General features: G+C 40.4%; 1 long non-coding RNA gene across 2 annotated transcripts in view; it reads right to left on the bottom strand.

Moving 5' to 3' along the window:
- LOC147132408 (uncharacterized) overlaps positions 1 to 18,125 on the bottom strand; it is a 33,423-nt gene that overhangs the window by 1,538 nt on the left and 13,760 nt on the right. The gene's annotated exons all lie outside the window — the stretch shown is intronic.

Raw genomic sequence — 18,125 nt, 5'->3', positions numbered from 1 at the left:
ATACATGGTCAGTTTGTATTTTGTCCTTAGCTGAATTTACATTAGATTCAAATTAAATAATAGAAAAAATAATTACATAAATATTTATGTCAACCAGTTCAATACCTTCGGGTTGAGCATGTTAAACCCACATAAAAAGTGAGTTTAATAATGATATACCTGTAACTTGGATCACATTCATATTTCAAACACAAACTAAATTTAATACATTTTCTTGGATCAACAAAATCACAATTGCAAAAGGCAACTATTTTCCCCCCCGCGACCCATTGCATCTGCTGGATTTACAAAAATCTAAATTTGATCAAAGCATCCAACACTTTGTCCACTTTCATCCCAAGCCAATTTTTTTTTCTTGTCAGACAAGTGTAGCGCCACACCAGAAATGTCCATTTACTGTCTTCATGTTATGTACTAAAATAACATTTGACTATTAACTCATTCACAGACATTCTCATACCCTGTTTTACCCTAACGTTTGAAAAAAATGAAAAAAAAAAAAATCCTGGGATTGAATAGCTGGACTGTGAAAAGACAAATAAATACGTCCTTGGCAGTGAATGAGTTAAACAAATGCTGGGGTGCACGGACATTACTGGTACGCCAAATTCAGTCTGGAAATGTGACACTTGCGCGACCAATTTTGTTCCTCCTGCCGTCCGGCGCGGCTCGAGATACTAACTGGTAAGCGTTGACGGGGATTTTAGGTCTCATTAAAACTAAAGAGAGTCGAATGATGTTGACCATCAAAGCACTTTAAGATGTCATGTTGACACTTGTCTTCTTAAACTCAAAGTAAACACGCTACCGTTGCATTGCCACTGAATCAAAACAAGAGCTAGCTTAACGTGCTGCAGCCTGACACTGACTTGTTAATGAACTTCTGTCCCGATCCAGATGTAATTATCGACACGGGGGATGTTTTTATTGCCCGCCCGACCACGTTTGGGGGGCCGGTGCAGATCTATTCTTATGGGATACAAAAAAAAAATGTGGTTGTCGAAATAAGTCATACATAATAATAAAATAATTTACCGCATATGAAAACACCCCTGCTATACATCATTAGTGACTTAATTCCGCCCGAATGATCATCTTTCTCAACTTTCTCACTTCAGCATCAAGCACCTGCTGAGACGTGACTCATCGAAACATGAGTCACCCTTACGGTATTCCGTTTTCTCTGTCTGGCTCCGAGAACCTCGGGTCCGATGATGCCTGCAGATAAGGGCAATTTACAGCTGCGGCGCTTTAATCGCCTTTTAAACACAGTCCTGCGTCTGTTATTTTCCCAAAATGAACCTTCTCTCGTTCACTTGTACACACAAATCAAGACTTTCCGCAATCAGTTGCTGAGCTTCATTTGATCACTTTTGTTAAATTAAAAAACAGCATTTTTAAAAAAAATTTATTTGGGCTTTTGTCAACTGACTAATAAAAAAAATGGCAATTATCTAATGATACATCCTCATGTTTGTTGAGATTACAATTTGGTTCAAATTTGTGGTTTGTAAATCATTCTTTGTGCCGACAACATCAAACAATTCTTCTTCAAGCAGGCCATGGACGGGGAATATCTTGCTTCCCAGCATCTGTTGCGTCATCGTCATGAATGCCCTGCTTCAAGTTCCTCCATGTCGAGAATTGACTTTATTGCGCTCTGTTTACGTCTTTTTTTTTTTTTTTTTTTTTTACACCGTTGTCATCTGCAGATGAAAACAACGAACCGCTTTTGACAAATGTACGAGTTAAAAGTACTATTTTCAAATGTAGTCTAAAATTTGTCCGAAAAATAAATACACATACCTGGAAATATCTAAGTCCAGTATTGTAAGTATTTCTACTTTGTTACTTCCCACCATTGATAAAATGTTGGAAGAAAAAAAGCCAACATTTTCTACTGATGTAAATATTTACCATTCTTTACGTTAGAGGACGGCATCATGCCTTGCAGGAGTCCTCCAGATTGGCTCCCGTCATCTACGTGCAGTGTGGTGAATGTCATACAAGTTGTTCTTGGGTTCACTTCAAGCGGCGGTGCGACTAAATTCACTCCCATCACTCATTGTTAAATTGTTTGAATTGGCAGTAGACAGCAACCCGGTGCAAATTGGTGGAAAACTTTTAAGTCTGCAGGCCGTGTGGCAGATGTATTCTAATTAGACTGACTGTGCCTGAGGCTGCTAGCAATAAATACGGTTACTGTTTCTGTGTGTAGAGGCCAATAACATTAACAGCACAAATGCCAAAGTATCCAGATCAACCCGGTTCTTATTTGCAAAACAGCTGTAGACATGTCTGACGCGGAGTCAGTCAGGACAGGCAGTTATATAAGAAAAAAAAAATGATTAACTTTATGAGTTATTGAACCAGGAAACTACAATACAGTCGAAACACATCATGTAATTCATCATGATGATTTTGGACACTTCCACATTCCATGAATCCAGCCTTGCAATCACAAAGGTAAAATTAAATTTACAGTAAAACATGAAAACGATGCGAAGATTAAGATAAGATAAGATAAGAATGCCTTTATTGATCCCACAGTGGGGAAATTTTCATTGTTACAGTAGCAAAGATATAGGTCACACAGGGGCGGCGGCATAATGTGGCCATTAATGTATAACATTGACGGCAAACATTTAGAATCAAACCTATGTAGATATACGCAGTAGCATGTGTATATACACATGTGTATACACACCAACCTACATCTACATAAAAAATATGAGGAACACTCATTTCGGCCTGTGCATAGTACAGAGGAAAAAATACTCTAAGTGACAGTGCTGCAGTGCTGTAGTGAAATGTAAGGAACAGCATTGGATAAAAATAAAACTAGACTAACAGTAGTGGGGAATGTTGAGTATTGCACGGTATTACAGTAGTGGGGAATATTGGGTATTGCACGATATGAGCTCAGGTGCAGGACTGCACAATTGCACTAATGACCGCCAGTTATTAAGAGTATCACATCTCTTTTTTTTTTTCTAACTGAAGCGTAAAAGAAGTCAACCAGGCAGAACGGTGAACTATTGGGAAGCACGTCTGCCTCACAGGTTTGAGTTGTGGGTTTAGATCCTGGCTCGGGCTGCGTGTCATGTATGGAATTTGCATGTTATTCTCTGGCGTGTGTTGGTTTGTTGTCATTACTACGGCTTCCTCCCGCATTCCAATAGCATATACGTGCACAGAGGCAGGTTAGAATGGGTGTTGGTAATTTCAGAGACGTGCAAGCTGGTGTATTTAAAAATATGTATGTAATAGTATGGCGGTTGCGCCATTGTGGGTGTGAACACCGACGTTATATCGGCGGACTTCATGTATCCAGCCCCACCACTGAATGTTCATGTGTTGTGTCTTGTAATGAGGCCTAGTAGATACAGTCACAATAGGGACAGAGCCCAGCCAAGAAATAGCACAAAAAAAAAAAAAACAGCAGTAAAGACAGGTAGTAGTAATAAATACCAGGGGGTCCTCTGTTTAGGACGGAACCAATGCTTGACATTTTAAGGTTACAGACAATGTAAGAACATTTACCATATATACTGAAGTTTTAGTCATTATCATGCAAATATTTACCGTAATTGCAAATTGTAATTGTGTGCTCCAACTCGCTTAAAAATTTGAGCTTTTAAAAATGCAACGTGCAGACTTGCTTTTATTTATTTATTCATTTCATCAGGCCGGAATGTTATTACTTAGGATAATTCGTACAGCGTAATAATTTGGATTATTTAATTTAGAGAAAAAAAAAATCAAGACTCTCCACTAAAACCCAGGCTAAACTAGCTCCTCCCAATATACAAAGTTGTTCCTCGGTTGAGATGTATCACTTCAACATATTATTGCATTACTTTCCTATTTAGACAACGGGCAAATATAAATAAATATAAATGGGTGAATTTGTGAATAGTGAACTGTGAATGTGTGATGGATTACGCAAATGCTTCTCATTAAATTACAATATTATTCAAATATATCTTATGGCCATCACATGAAATGCCATATGAAAAATGGATTTTTCATATATAATTTTGGTTGGCAATTGTCCATCTTCCTATAATATGAATTTCACTTTTTTTTTTTAATTGAACTACTTTTTTTTTCTTTTCATTTCTACAACATTCCAAATCACTGACATTCACCTGAAGTATACCATATGCGATAGTATCAGAAGAAGACTTATCAGGTTGACATTTCCATCATTCTATTTAAAACACAATTACATGGCCTTTACTTCATGAGTCAGCTTCGTCCCAATAAAGCGTTCGGTTCTGCGAGAGCACCGCTGCACCGCCATCCCTCCTTGCATAATATACTTGCACTCCAAAGAAGGTTAACACGCAAGCGGGCCGGGCTGGGCCGGCGACACAACACAATGGCCGTCACCCCCTGAACTATTCACTTCAATGCAAGTAACTCCCCCGGGACGTTAGCTTTTGACACAAGTCATTAGTCTATTGAATAGCGTGCGAGCTAGCATAATAGCCCATTACACAGCGAAGAATCTCCAGCGCTCGGCAGGAATTCGGCAGCTAACAATAGAAAGGGAACATCGGGGCGGGGCCGATGGGCCTCGACATCTGACGCGCGCGCTACCTCAACACGCCCAAGTTAGCATTCCGCGCACTTCGATACACTCACAAAAAGTGATCGGTATTGAGCTTTTTGGGGACATTTCAGGTTGAACCCTCAAATGCACTATGGTGGAACTTAAATAGAAAAGGAGCGGTGACACACTTCTCAAAACTAATGCTCGGAATGCGCGCAGGCACCTCTCAGCACCCCGCCTGCCTGTAATCCCGCGTGCCAACCGAGTGTCTCCCGAGCTATCAGGCATGACGCCGTGTAAAACTTGATGGGAATATCCCCCTTGGATACTTGGAGTGGTGCTGAGCTGACGGACGTGAACGTGAGACGCTTCGCAACTGCACAGCTGGGTTTGATTTAAAGGGACGCAGAAGGCGTGAGGGGGCTTCCACCTGTTGCTCATATGAACGGGGGCAACGTTAGGAATGCTTGGAATTGCGCAACCTCGTTTCATGAAGGGGTCAGCGCTTGAGCTTTTTGTCCAAATTGAGTTCAGAGATGCCAGAAATGATAAATAAACTTTCTGCACAGAGCCTACATGTATACATTAGAGGCGCATTACAGAACGTGTTTATACATTTGGACAAGACTTCAAGCTGTTCCATTTTTTTCCCCATCTCGATACAAACATTTTGACTTTTATTTTTGTTTAATGGTACAAAAAATAAACAAATAAATAAATAAAATCGACCTTGTTCTAAATGATTTTTTGAAAATTAATTGGTGTGTGAAGATGTAATAAAACTCCTAAATTGACCGATTGTTTGTGAAAGAGTAAGCCTACTTTTATTTAGCTTGACTGTTTTTATTATAAACATTCATTAATAATAATGGGAATTATTAACAGCTCCAAATACCCGTGAGTGTTAGCACACTTCAGGCTACTTGACTGCTGTCAAGAAAAGCCTCCTAGAACATCGGAACTTTATTTGTTGTTAAACCGAGGCACTTTAAATGATAGCAGGTATGCTCACCCTGTTCAGCAATCGTTCGAATGTGATTGTTTGATTTTGAACATAGCCTTCTGAGGCATATGAGGGAGGAACTAGTTTATCTCTGTTGTTAATTTTACTTTCGCCCCGCAGAATATTTTTTTTATATTCAATTGTGGTATACAAGTCATAGGTCAGATTAGTGGAGGAACAAGTTTTGAAATTATTTTAAATGGTCTTCCTGGCTTTTGAATAGGGGTGTGTAGACTTTTTACATCCAAAATAACATTTATATGTAGTACATTTACCGATGCCAATAATACTGTGTTTTAATGTGATTATTAATTCCTCCAAATATTGCTTAGTTCAGTTTAAGGGAATCAGAAAGACAGTTACACAGCGTCTTGGTATTCAAGCTATTGCCTTCGTCGGGTTATTTAAAAAAAAAAAATTACATTGTTTGGTATTACCTCATCGCAAAAATAAAGTCTTGTGACGGAAATGGCCGTTTGGGCTTTAGCAGCTAATAAATCTAGCGTATCGTCACACTATCAGACTAAATATTAAGACAAGCGTCCAAACCTTCGGGTTCTCGGGGTGAAATTAATCAGGACACGGACTTAAAGTGGCACGCACATGTTATGCATCAGGAGCCTTTTCTATGCTTTTTGCTCCACTCTCTTTTGTCAACTGTATTTGTTTACATGACCAGCCATGAGACGCTTTTTCTCTCCTTCTCTTTTATATACGCGGCCTCGCTCTACACACGATGCAAATCCCTCGCGAAGGACGCCCAAGGTAAACGTTGACGGACACCACAGGTGTGTGGAAAGCTCTGAAAGCCATGGAAAATGATATTTCATCTGTGATTCATACCGGCATGGTGTCAAGTCATTGTTTAAAGGGGAAATGTTTGTGAAGCACCTGGACAAGCGACTCTCTCGCTTGCTAATTTAATCCTCTCTTGTATACAGGCATGACTTTTTTTCCCGCCTTAAATTTAGTAACTGTAAACATAAACGTGTACACAAAGAATTTTTGACCTCTTTTTCGAACACTTGGGCCTACTACGCTACTGTACTCTATTGTTGGTTATGATTTTTATACTTGAGTGTGACTGTGTCTTTTTTTTTTTTTTAGGTGGAACTTGCTTGAAAAAGCTGAAGAGCCACTGATCTAAATCATATGCAATCACACAGTAATGGTTGACCACAACACGTCCAGTGCCAACTCGTCCTCCCATTGCAGCAAGTGTATTTGTGTAGGCTACGTGTTGTTGTTTTGATAGGAAGGCTGCCAACTGATAAACTTGTGTTGGACTCATTGCAATATGCAATCATGCTCGTCTGCGGCTCAAACATGTCATTGTGTACGGATTGCCGCCACCATTGTTCATGTTGGGGCCTGGAACTTGACATTCTTCACTACTGTCAACATGGGGGCGCTAGGCTAATGTCTTCTTATTAAATCATCCTTCAATCATGTTATTAATTAAAAGGTATTCATGATGTGAAGACTGATCATGTTAAAAGATTTGTGACAGCTGTGTCTAATATTTTGCCTCCATGCTACAATGTTACAAGGCAACGGAAATAATGCAAAGATGCCAATCTTCAAAATCAACAGACTTCGGAAACTATTGAAGGGTACTATTTCTTATCCCCTTTTCGCACTGATGAAAAAAAACAACACTTTTTTTGTGATGTGTATTTGTCACGATAAAATGTGACCTGACTTTTAAACATGCTAACAAGGACTTTTTGGCTCACATTCACATTGCTGAACAGAGATGGGAAATCCAGCAACCGAAAGTAAAAACACTGCCCCGGTTTGGTTTAAGAGGCTTCTACTCAACCGACAGGTAAACAAGCTCAGTTGATGAGAAGGCTGCGGCTTAAAGCCAGGGAGCGAATAACCGCGTTTCTACCACTAGAGCCAGGAGCGCTGTTGCGTCTTTCTACCTTTCAAACCGGGAGAGCGGATACGTCACTGTCCTTTTTTAATCCAATTCTCCGTCTCTTAACCAATTTAATGCATCCGCATATGCACGTGACGGTGTCGCGAGAGGATGTCGTGGCATTTTTTTCGAGCCGTAGGTAGGCTAATGGCAGACGCTGTCGATCGCCGGAGCTCTGATAAGTAACGGCAGTGATATATAGACGACGTGCACGACCAGTGGAACCAGTCGAACGTGATATGATATGGTTTGAAGACAATTACGATATTGACGTCTTTATAACAGAATAGAGGATGGTAATTACCACTCGATTTAAAAAAAAATTAAAATAGTGCTTCTCTTGCACTGACACGTTATTTTTACATCTTCGATTGAAACAGTAAATGATAATAAATTCTGCCTGTGTGAAAGGCACATGTCTAAGCTCTTTAATTCTTTTGGAATTATGTTTCTGTCTGCTACAGGAGCTGAGATATTAATCATTTTGTAAGTGTTGAATTTCTGGGAGAACTTCAGGTTTTCAAGGGTCATTCCATTAAGCCAAACTGTGACAGGATCACTTTCTGGATGTGGATTTACCATCTTTGTTGCTGAACATGAACATGTAAATAAATATGATGGCATGAAAGAAAAAAAAAAAAAGACTCAATATCAGGGAGCGCTTCAGGTCCACTGGTTGGAGGGCAAAAATATTTGATCCAGGCGTTGACAACCGACGCCACTGCATGCAGGGACAAGTTACTGAATATGATTTCTTCCCGAATAAAAGCTTACGACACAGAACTCTTGCTTTCACTTACTGTAATAATCATTATGGACAGCAAATGTCAAACTCGACCTTGATAAATGAAATTGGAAATGACACGTCAAAATAGACGTGGATGATATGCAACGGGTGACCACAAGTGGTGCTTCCCCGTCGCGTCACCGATAAGATTGTGGTAATTGTCATTGTCATTTGGTCTGTTGATGGAACATTATCTTCTTTATTTTATTTTTTTTTGGTCTTTTTGCAACACATTCCACGCATATTTCCATTCAGAGCCATTTCCCCTAGACGGTGTCTGTCGCCACAGAGGCCCCTGCGTGCCCCCCACGCAACGCTGATTAGCGAGTCTGTGGAAAATGTGAACAGTGACGGCTGTAGACTGTGGTCCCGTCACGTCATTTAGGGATTCACCTCCATGTTTGGTGAGAAGACAAAAAAAAAAACAGCACCAGAAGACACTGCACTCTACTCAGCCTAGCACCTGTTTTTATCCATCTCAGGGGGCGGCCATTTTGTCACTTGCTGTCGACTGAAAATGACATCACAGTCGCTCGGGGCTTAGGTAACGACCTATCGAGGCTCACCTGTTTTCTGTAGCTGAGCTGTGATTGGTTGCTGAGCAACTGTGATGTCATTTTCAGTCGACAGCAAGTGACAAAATGGCCGCCCCCTGAGATGGATAAAAACTGGTGGGTTTTGCTGCTTAACTCGTATTCCACAAACACAATATAAATCTGAATATCAAGTGTAGACTAGTGGGGCTCCATAGAACATATTGCAACGATTTTTGGGGGGTTGACTTCCCTTTTAAAATGAGCAGAGCCAAGGGCTTTCTTTTGCAACAATGAAAGATACATCTTGTCAAATGGAGCTCTACTTCTCATCTAAAACAGCGGCTAAAGTCTCAATTTTTTACTTCCTGTTCTGCTACATCAGCACTTCCAAATACGGCCACGTGGGCAACAGGTGCGACACCGCCATTCTGTTCCCTTTCACGTTGAGTGAGTGCAGTGTGAAAAGGGCTCTACACTTGCATATTGCAATATAATTGAGATGTGTTGCGATGCACTGTGTCATCGCGGAGCTTTTTCACGCCGCAACAACAAGGCGCTCTAAAGTAGCCATGTCGGCAAACTACCTGGACCACGTCGTACTTCCCGCCCATCCTCGTTTTTACGTGCATACACTCAAAGCCAACAACAAGGCACTCTAAAGTGCCAACGCCAATGTGTTCACAACTCTCTCTAGCCATCTTTGTTTTGACTTAAAAACACGCCATTCAGAGCAGTCGATGAATGCATACAGCCCTTGTTTCAAAGTGTTCACTTGTGTGTCTCAAGGGTGAAAGTTATCCTACTAGAAACCTTGCGCAGTGGCGTGTCACAACAAGCAATGACTACCTACTTCCAGATAAACCCACATACGCGCGCACACACCTAGACACACACACACAAAAGGTTTACACATTATGTTATCAAGCCATCTTATCTGATCAGTCAGCTATTTTACTGCGCTGGATGTTGCAGCTCCGCTACCGTGCTAATGTCGCTTCGCCCTGTACCCTCTCGCTCACTGCTTGGCTGCTATCTCCGCGGCGCAAACATAACAAGATTGGGAGCACCTGCAGCATAGTCAGGGAGATTTTTTTTCCCAAACAAAAGTCCGACTCTGTCAACAGTTAGTGATTCAGCTGACAATAAATACGCTGTCACACACGTCTAACCCAAACAAGGGTCACCCAAACTGAACCTTGAGCGATTCATTTTACAGTAAGTGGCAAAAGAATTCCTTACAGTAGAAGAGTTGGCAGGTTACGCAACATTGGTTTCATGAGGTGTGCAATTAAAATAAATTGGAGTTACTTTTGTGTACTACAACTGCAAGACATGCCGTTATTTTCACATATACATATATGCATATACATATATACACATATACCGTACATATATTATGCATATACACATACATATATACACATATGCGTACATATATTATGCATATACGCATACATATATATGTACATATATTATGCATATACACATACATATATTCGTACTATAACTGCAAGACATGCTGTTATTTTCACATATACATAGATATATACACGCATACATTCATATATATATATATATATATATATATATAAAATACATATACACATACATACACATACATATATATATATATAAAATACATATACACATACATATATATGTGTATACATACATACATACACACACATATATATACATGTATATATATATATATATATATATATATATATATATATATATATATATAGAATACATATACATACATATATATACATATAAATATATATAGATATCGTCGCTGTCATGTGAAAAACAGTTATCTCCATTTCTTTTTCATTTTCTTATTTTTACATGAATGATGTTTCCGTGTTACAGACATCGCATTAATGTGAAAATTTAAAAAGTTTCCAAAATTGGAGATACATTTTTCACAGGACTGCGATGATATACACATATGCATGTATACATACACATACATATATACATACACGGTATATTTGCTTATAAACTCATTTATATTGTTGTTTTGAATAGTTATATATGGCAGTCTGATTTAAAAAGAAGGCCTCAGAGGCATGGGAAAAGTTACTTTTCACAATTATTGAAAGACTGATGACTTTCAATCCATCCATCCATTCTCTGAACCACTTATGCTCACTCGGGCTCTTGCGACCAAAGTTTGCACCCTTCTGAAAATGATGGCGGCAAACCAGTGGGAAAGTTCACATGAGGTCAGCGGAAGAGCTTTTTAAACAAGTTTAGATGCCAAGAGTCACGTGCCGGCCTTTGTGGGTCTTATCTGTCATAGTCTCTGACGTGCGCATCAATCCTTTACGCACGCTGAGCTCAGCATCTGACAGCTGCGTCATGCGGAAGCCTCTACTGTACCACCTGCACACTCACAGGTGTTACAGTAGCGCTTCGCAGGTGTGACCCCAACGCTCCAGTACGCTAAACTCTTTGACATGACGCTGGCTGCTGATATTTGGATTTAGAAGAAGCTATCGTTATATTGTGGTCTCAAATTTGGAAAAAAAACCAAAAACAACATAAACATCGTGCTTGTTTGGGTGCAATCCTAAAATGAAATATTTTAGTCCGTACCGACATTCCCTTTGGCGGAGATATGAAATGAGACTGTTGTTACTTGTTAGCTTGTAAACACTGAGCAGCATGTTCCATAATAGGAAAATGTTTCTGTGCTTCTAGCACACACAAATCATTCACATAATCTGCTCCAAAAAAAAAAAAGCAGTTATCATTTCCATAGTAAACACGCTGTTTATGTACTGTTGATAAATAGCGCTGGCTAAATAAGACAACATTATGAATAAGCTAAGCAGTCTAACAGTGAGCTCTTGAGGTATTTTTATAATTGCAGTTTTTCCTTGATAAGCAACTGGAGTCAGTCAGTGAGTTTCCTTTTCGCACGTTTTTGACATTAACAAAGCATGTGTATTTATCGTTGATACGTTGATGTAGTATCGATACCTTAAAGACCTGATGTTATGTTGTGTATGTTCTATAACATACTTTTGGGACATTTGAGGTCCTTAAAGTTGAGCTTTGTGACTGGAGTTTTATTTATTGCACTCCTGTGTCTCAGGAACAGTTCATGGAATGCACTTTTGAAACGTGACACTTGAATAAATCTCAAATGGCACTTAGGTTAAAACTTTGGAAACACACGCCTCAGTTTTTTTTTTATGTATATTTTTATAATGTTTAAATATCGCAATACGTATCCGATCGTAACCCAAGTATCGGGCTCCGTATCGTATCGGGACCAACGTGCATCGTCCCTGCCTTACTGTTGAATTAAACTTCTTTATTTGACCATAGTTATACCTTACACTGGAGGAATTAAAAATAACTGTTGCAGTTACTTTTTAAAACTTGTTTTGTTTTCTGCAGAGTCATGGCCATTATTGTATGCATTTAAAAATAGTGCTTATGCAATGTTTTGCCCCACCCAACATCCAGAGCCCGTAATTCGCATTGATGGAAGATAACTTGTTTGACTGCTGCACCCGCTGCCCGGAGCATGCTTTAAACTCGCGTTTACCGACTGACTTTTACCGATTATATTGATTTCATATATTTAAGATGTAATAATGTTGATACTCAACTATTTCAATACTCCAAAATTATTAGTATCCGAGACTGATTCTTGTTTCTTTACTTTTTTGTTCTTTAAGAAAGGAACAGGGTGTCCAGAGAATGCGGGCCATGGGCCCGTGACACATTTATCAAAGCGTCGCTCGGTATTTATTTAGCCGAGTGCATCCTGCCCATTGCTCCTGATTGCCGGCGATACGTCCTTACATTTTTCCGCGCGGCCAAGTCAGGGTCTTTTTTATCTGCTTAGCAAAACACCAACATGCAGTTTGCAGTATTGCAGACATCCTAGCAAATCAATGTAAATATCCCCCTTGTGCTCATTTGCCACAAAGGCACAGATACGGCGCCGGCTACGTGTGTGCGCGCGCGCGCGTGTGTGTGTGTGTGTTTGCGAGGCCAAAGGACACATCACTTTCCGCGCGTTCCTCGTCTCGTTGACCCTTTTATCTTCCTGAGGAACTGCGCTGTGAGGGTGACAGCAACATGACTGAATGGCAGCTTTTATAACTCGGGGGGCTAAAAACATGGCATGATTTGTCTTGGCAGCTTGTTTGTTATTCATCGCAGACTTTGGGTGACCGCGGAGAGCATAACGTTCCTCTTTAGCGGAAACTTACTTCCAGAAGTAAAAAGTGTTGCTGGAATGTGGATGTATTACTGGTATCCAAGTTAGGGAGGGGGGCGCATCTAAATGAAGAAGGTGGGCCTACGTCGTATATCGAAAACAGTTCCCTGGTGGCACGTGCTGCAAGACTCGAAATCCCAGATTTGGATCCGGACATTTGTTATCTTACATTTTCTGACGCCATTATCCACATTCTTCATCTGGGCCTGATGTCTGTGTCAGCCATCTGGTGTCTCCCCTCTCTTTTGACATGGCCTCCGTCCGTACGTAAGCTTTGCGAAAGCAATGTAACTAAGCGGGTGATATTTTTGAAAAGTGTGTCCGTGTCAACTCCAGCTCTTAATTCTTGAGCTGTCCATCACAAATCCCCCGGGCAACACGTTGCTAGATCAAAGTTGGACACAGAGGTCAAAGGGTTCAGCCCCCTGGTGGGCTGATTAAATCCATCAAAGACGCCTCCGAAAAAACACGCAAATACTCTTGCACACGTCTGGCCGCACTATGAAATACTTCCTTATGTCACTTAAGGTTTTTTTGGGTTGTTTTTTTTGTGAGTGAGGTCATCCATTCAGCTCAAATATGAGGAAACAGCTCATTGGCTCCTCGGTCAACGCTAAAGCCACGGGCCTGCACACATGCACCTCAAAACACTCTTGAACCGCTCCATTAGTGCCGCGCCGCAAGCGTCGACAGACAACTTCTTACTGGGGTAATCCCGAAGCTCAATGCAGGTATAGTCAGATGAGCTGAAAGATGTGCGTGTGTGCATGCGTGCGTGCATGCGTGCGGGTATGGGCAACCATCATTTCAGAAGCGGACGGGATAAATTGTTTACCATCAAACAAAATGATAGTGTTAGCATCAGCAGCCAGGTAATTAAATGTCCAATGGCAAAACTTTAAGAAAAATAAATAAATAAAAATCGGTAAAACATGGCTCTCATAAGATCAGCATTTTGTACACAAAATGTAAAGGAAGTGAAATGGTTTTAAACCAACCCACCTCCTGTGTGGAATTTGCACGTTTTCGCCGCGCTGACGTAAAACGACAAATATCAACACGAAACACCGAGCAGCAGATTACGAAAAACCATGTTGCTACTGGTGTTGTACACAGGGACGATCAGTATCACTTTTAAAAGTAGGACAAAAGTCGAGACTGGTATCTACATCTTCTTTGTGCTCTATTTTCTTGAAAAGAGAGACAACAAGTGGAGGAATGGAAACGAGTGTGCAATAAAGCACAGGAATGTTGCTCTGTCATGTCTTTTCTGTCACAGAAACAGGTTGAATGTGAGGACGGAAACGAAGGAGTCAACCGGATGGAACTGGACCCGTGCAGCTGCCATCATTCATTCAACAGAATTCTCCTCCTCATACCGTTAGATTCCAGTTCACTCGTCTGCGCGGGTGACAGACCCCCCAGAATTCCGGCAAAGAAAAATCCACGAAATGACTCATCTGACCGAGCACATTTTCATCGATAGGTCGGCCTCCCTTCTCGGGTGGCGTGTCTGACACGGCTGTGTTGAGCAAGTGATTGACTCGTACAAGTCACCGCATTGCTAACTGCGGGTTTAATGTTTCACAGACGAGCTGAGAGGGCTCCGGTGGAAGCGCAGAAAGAATGACATAACTAAGACTTGCGTGACTCTCCGGGCCGCCGTAGTCTCCTTTGGGAAGATTACTCGTTCAATAAGAATGCTCATAGGCACCTGTGAAGAATGCAAAACTGTAAACTCCTCAGATGATTGTTCTTTGTGCTCAGAAGAGATTCCCCAAGTTCACACACACCAACATTCCTAAGTACTAGACCAAGGACCTAAATAGGATATCCTTTGCAGTTTCGCTGATGCAACACACCGGTCTTCGGTTTTCGCCACACAAGGAGAAGATTGGAATAACTACTTTGCACGAAGCAACGAATCTACGCCTGATTCTTATTTCATTCGGATAAAAAAATTCTTATTTTCTAATTCCAGTTTGCTAGCGACTATATCAACAGAGCAAAACGTTTGTCGGACAACGCTCATCTGAAAGACGACTCCAGATTTTAGCAGCAGAAAACACAAATGCCGCCCTGAATCTGGATCACTCCCTGAGGGTTTTAGGGCCAGTGAAGGTTCAAAAGGCAGATATGCCAGAGATGCAGTTTGCCGCGAGACCTTGAAGAGGCTTGTACACAAGCCGAGCTGTTTTAAAGGCTATTCCCTGAGCAACAGGAAGCCAATGCAGAAACCTGAGCGCTTGGCTAATATGGTCCTATTTACAGGTTCCAGTTAGGACTCGAGTCCAAGCAGCATCATTCCGGATGTACTGCAGCTGTCTTATAGCTCGTTAAGAGAGCCCAAAAAGCAGGTCATGGCAGTAGTCTAACCTGCTGTAGACAAATACATGGATTAGTTTTATCCGATTTGGACACTATTCCTTTGATGAGTCAACTAGGTTTCCAACTCGTTTATTAAGTTTAAGAGGGAGAGTCTCAAGGTGACTGATAAAACTTTCCTTGGGGATGTGGGCCACAGATGTACCGGTAACTGTGATTTTATTTGTGTCTGAGTTTAACTGGAGAAACTTAATTTACATTCACACACTGATCTGTTTGAGGCAATGACAGACGACGGGCCCATGTCCACCTGCTGTCAAATTGAACAATAGGGTTCCCAGGATTGACCCCTGGGAGACCCCGCTGGTCAAAAACATTTGTTTGGAGAGTTATTTTCAACTATTGCAAGATACTACTTAAATAAGATGTCATGTTGTGGAGAATTGTTAATTACGTACTTGGATACAAACAGGCTTCCGAAGTGCTTGACCACCCATCGTGTGAAACTAAAGAACCAATTAAATCTTTTATCTTCCCATTCCTAGATGCGCGGGGCTTATTTACATAATAGCGTAGTTTCCCCACCCATGACTTGGCAGCAAGGCTGGGCAAAGTTCCACAGACACTTTTAAGAGACAGCAAATCCAAAAGGTAAGCAGAGCTGTACTGAGTTGTGTTGGAAGGACAGATTAATTTCAGACTCTCACTTTTAGTATGGATACACTTTGACACAGGTTTGCAGTCTGTCCAGCTCAGGATTTCTTGTTATGACATAACAAAAAAAATGAAAGAGAAGAGAAAGAGAATGCTGCACACATACAAGCGAAACTTTGACAAGTCCTGGTGGAAATATGCGATAACAAGATGAAGTAATTTTGTTGAGTTTCGTGGTTTAGCTGTGAACGTGCCCTTTTATCAACAAGACACTGTAACACCAAAAACAGCAAGATTGCTGGTAAAAAAAAAAAAAAGCAGTTATTTAAAAGAGTTCTTATCGTCAATCGTGCGTCCAAAACACACGTGAGGAGCGGGACAGTCCCCGGTTAACTAAGATGGCATGTTAAGGGAGCTCATGTGACATTTCTGAGCCGCCAGGCCATTGCTTGTATAGGATCAACACTCCTGTGTCTGCGTGTGCGTGTAACTGCAGGACGTTGTTGCTTGGTGTCAGGGCAAGAGCAGAGAGGCACCACCTGGAAGTACTTCTCCATAGGTTAAAGGTCAATGCCTTTGGACCTGACTGACAACGTCTGTACGCCAACAAAGTGTAATCAGAGAAAAGTTTGGGTTCAAAGGAACATAAGGAAAACATAACACTGCCTTGCCCTGTCATGTCATTATTCTTAATGTTTTTAATTTACTGTTTTACTTTTGTAACTGTGAAGTCACTGATAAAGTGACATCTATATCTATATATCTATATATATATATATATATATATATATATATATATATATATATATATATATATGTATATTAGTGCTGTCAAACAATTAAAATTTGTAACGAATTAATCGCAACTTTTCTATAATTAATCGTGATTAATCGTATTTTTCAAATACAATTTTTTACAAAGCTTGGAACCATTATTTGAGTAAAATCTTGGAACTAATGTGGAAAAAAATAAAAGTATATTTCGTTTCAAAAACTGTTCTAATAGCTTTCTTTGATCATTGAATACGATTCTTTTCCTGTAAAATACAACAGTTGAACGATACACCAAAGACGTACAACCAATATGGTATTTGAATTTGGCTGTGCAAAGACGTACAACCAATATGACGTACAACCAATATGGTATTTGAATTTGGCTGTGCAAAGTGTGCAAAGTATTTTGGATTTCTCCAATGAGCCGTCAAGCAACTTTTTAAAAGTAAAACTAGGTAAAAGTCCGTCTTTGCGACTGTGACTCTCCTCTAAGTTTGGCTGCACAGTGAGCAGAGGTCAGCTGCTACAGGAAGTAAATGAGTTAACTGAGTTAATTTTTTTTGGTGCGTTATCAAATTTAAATTAATCTTAATAGTTAATGCTTTAATTTTGACAGCTCTTATATATATATAATTTATACAGAAAAATACCGTATACGGTAATACTGTCCGTCTGTAGTAGAATATAAATAGGTAATACTACAATCATGACGATAAACAAATTAATTGTTGTTAAAGTAGAAATGGATGGATGGAAATCAAAACGGGGGAAGAAAAAAAAAAAAATCAACAAAACTGAGTATCATATTCTTTGTTAATTTTATGACACCGCTCTCATTACCGTCACGATACAAATATAACTTTGTTGTATTTATTCATTCTGGCTTCAAATATAACACGGAACTATTTTTCCATGAAGAATAAGTTTGTTTGATTTGTTTCCTTGAATTTAGGAAGCCTATCCAGCCCTGTGTAGTGAGGCCATGTCATGTCATGTCATCTTCCAAACCGCTTATCCTATATAGGGTCGCGGGGAGTTGCTGGAGCCTATCCCAGCCGTCAATGGGCGAAGGCAGACTACACCCCGAACTGGTCGCCAGCCAGTCGCAGGGCACACATAGACACTGTCACTGAGCGGGAATCGATCCCACGCTGCCCGCACACAACTCAGGCGTGTGTACCACTACACTATCAGCGGACACGTAGTGAGGCCAGCCATTGTATAATGATCACATATTAGCACGGGGGAAGCCTCATCAATTAAGAGAAAGAGAAACCAACGACATCAGTACACATTCCCAGACTTGGTTCATCTTTTA

The sequence above is a fragment of the Filicampus tigris genome, chromosome 18 (assembly GCF_054856515.1).
Source record: "Filicampus tigris isolate MCC_2025a chromosome 18, RoL_Ftig_1.0, whole genome shotgun sequence".
Taxonomy (NCBI): domain Eukaryota; kingdom Metazoa; phylum Chordata; class Actinopteri; order Syngnathiformes; family Syngnathidae; genus Filicampus; species Filicampus tigris.
The sequence above is the reverse complement of the archived record's forward strand: the minus strand, read 5'-3'. Positions and strand labels throughout refer to the sequence as shown.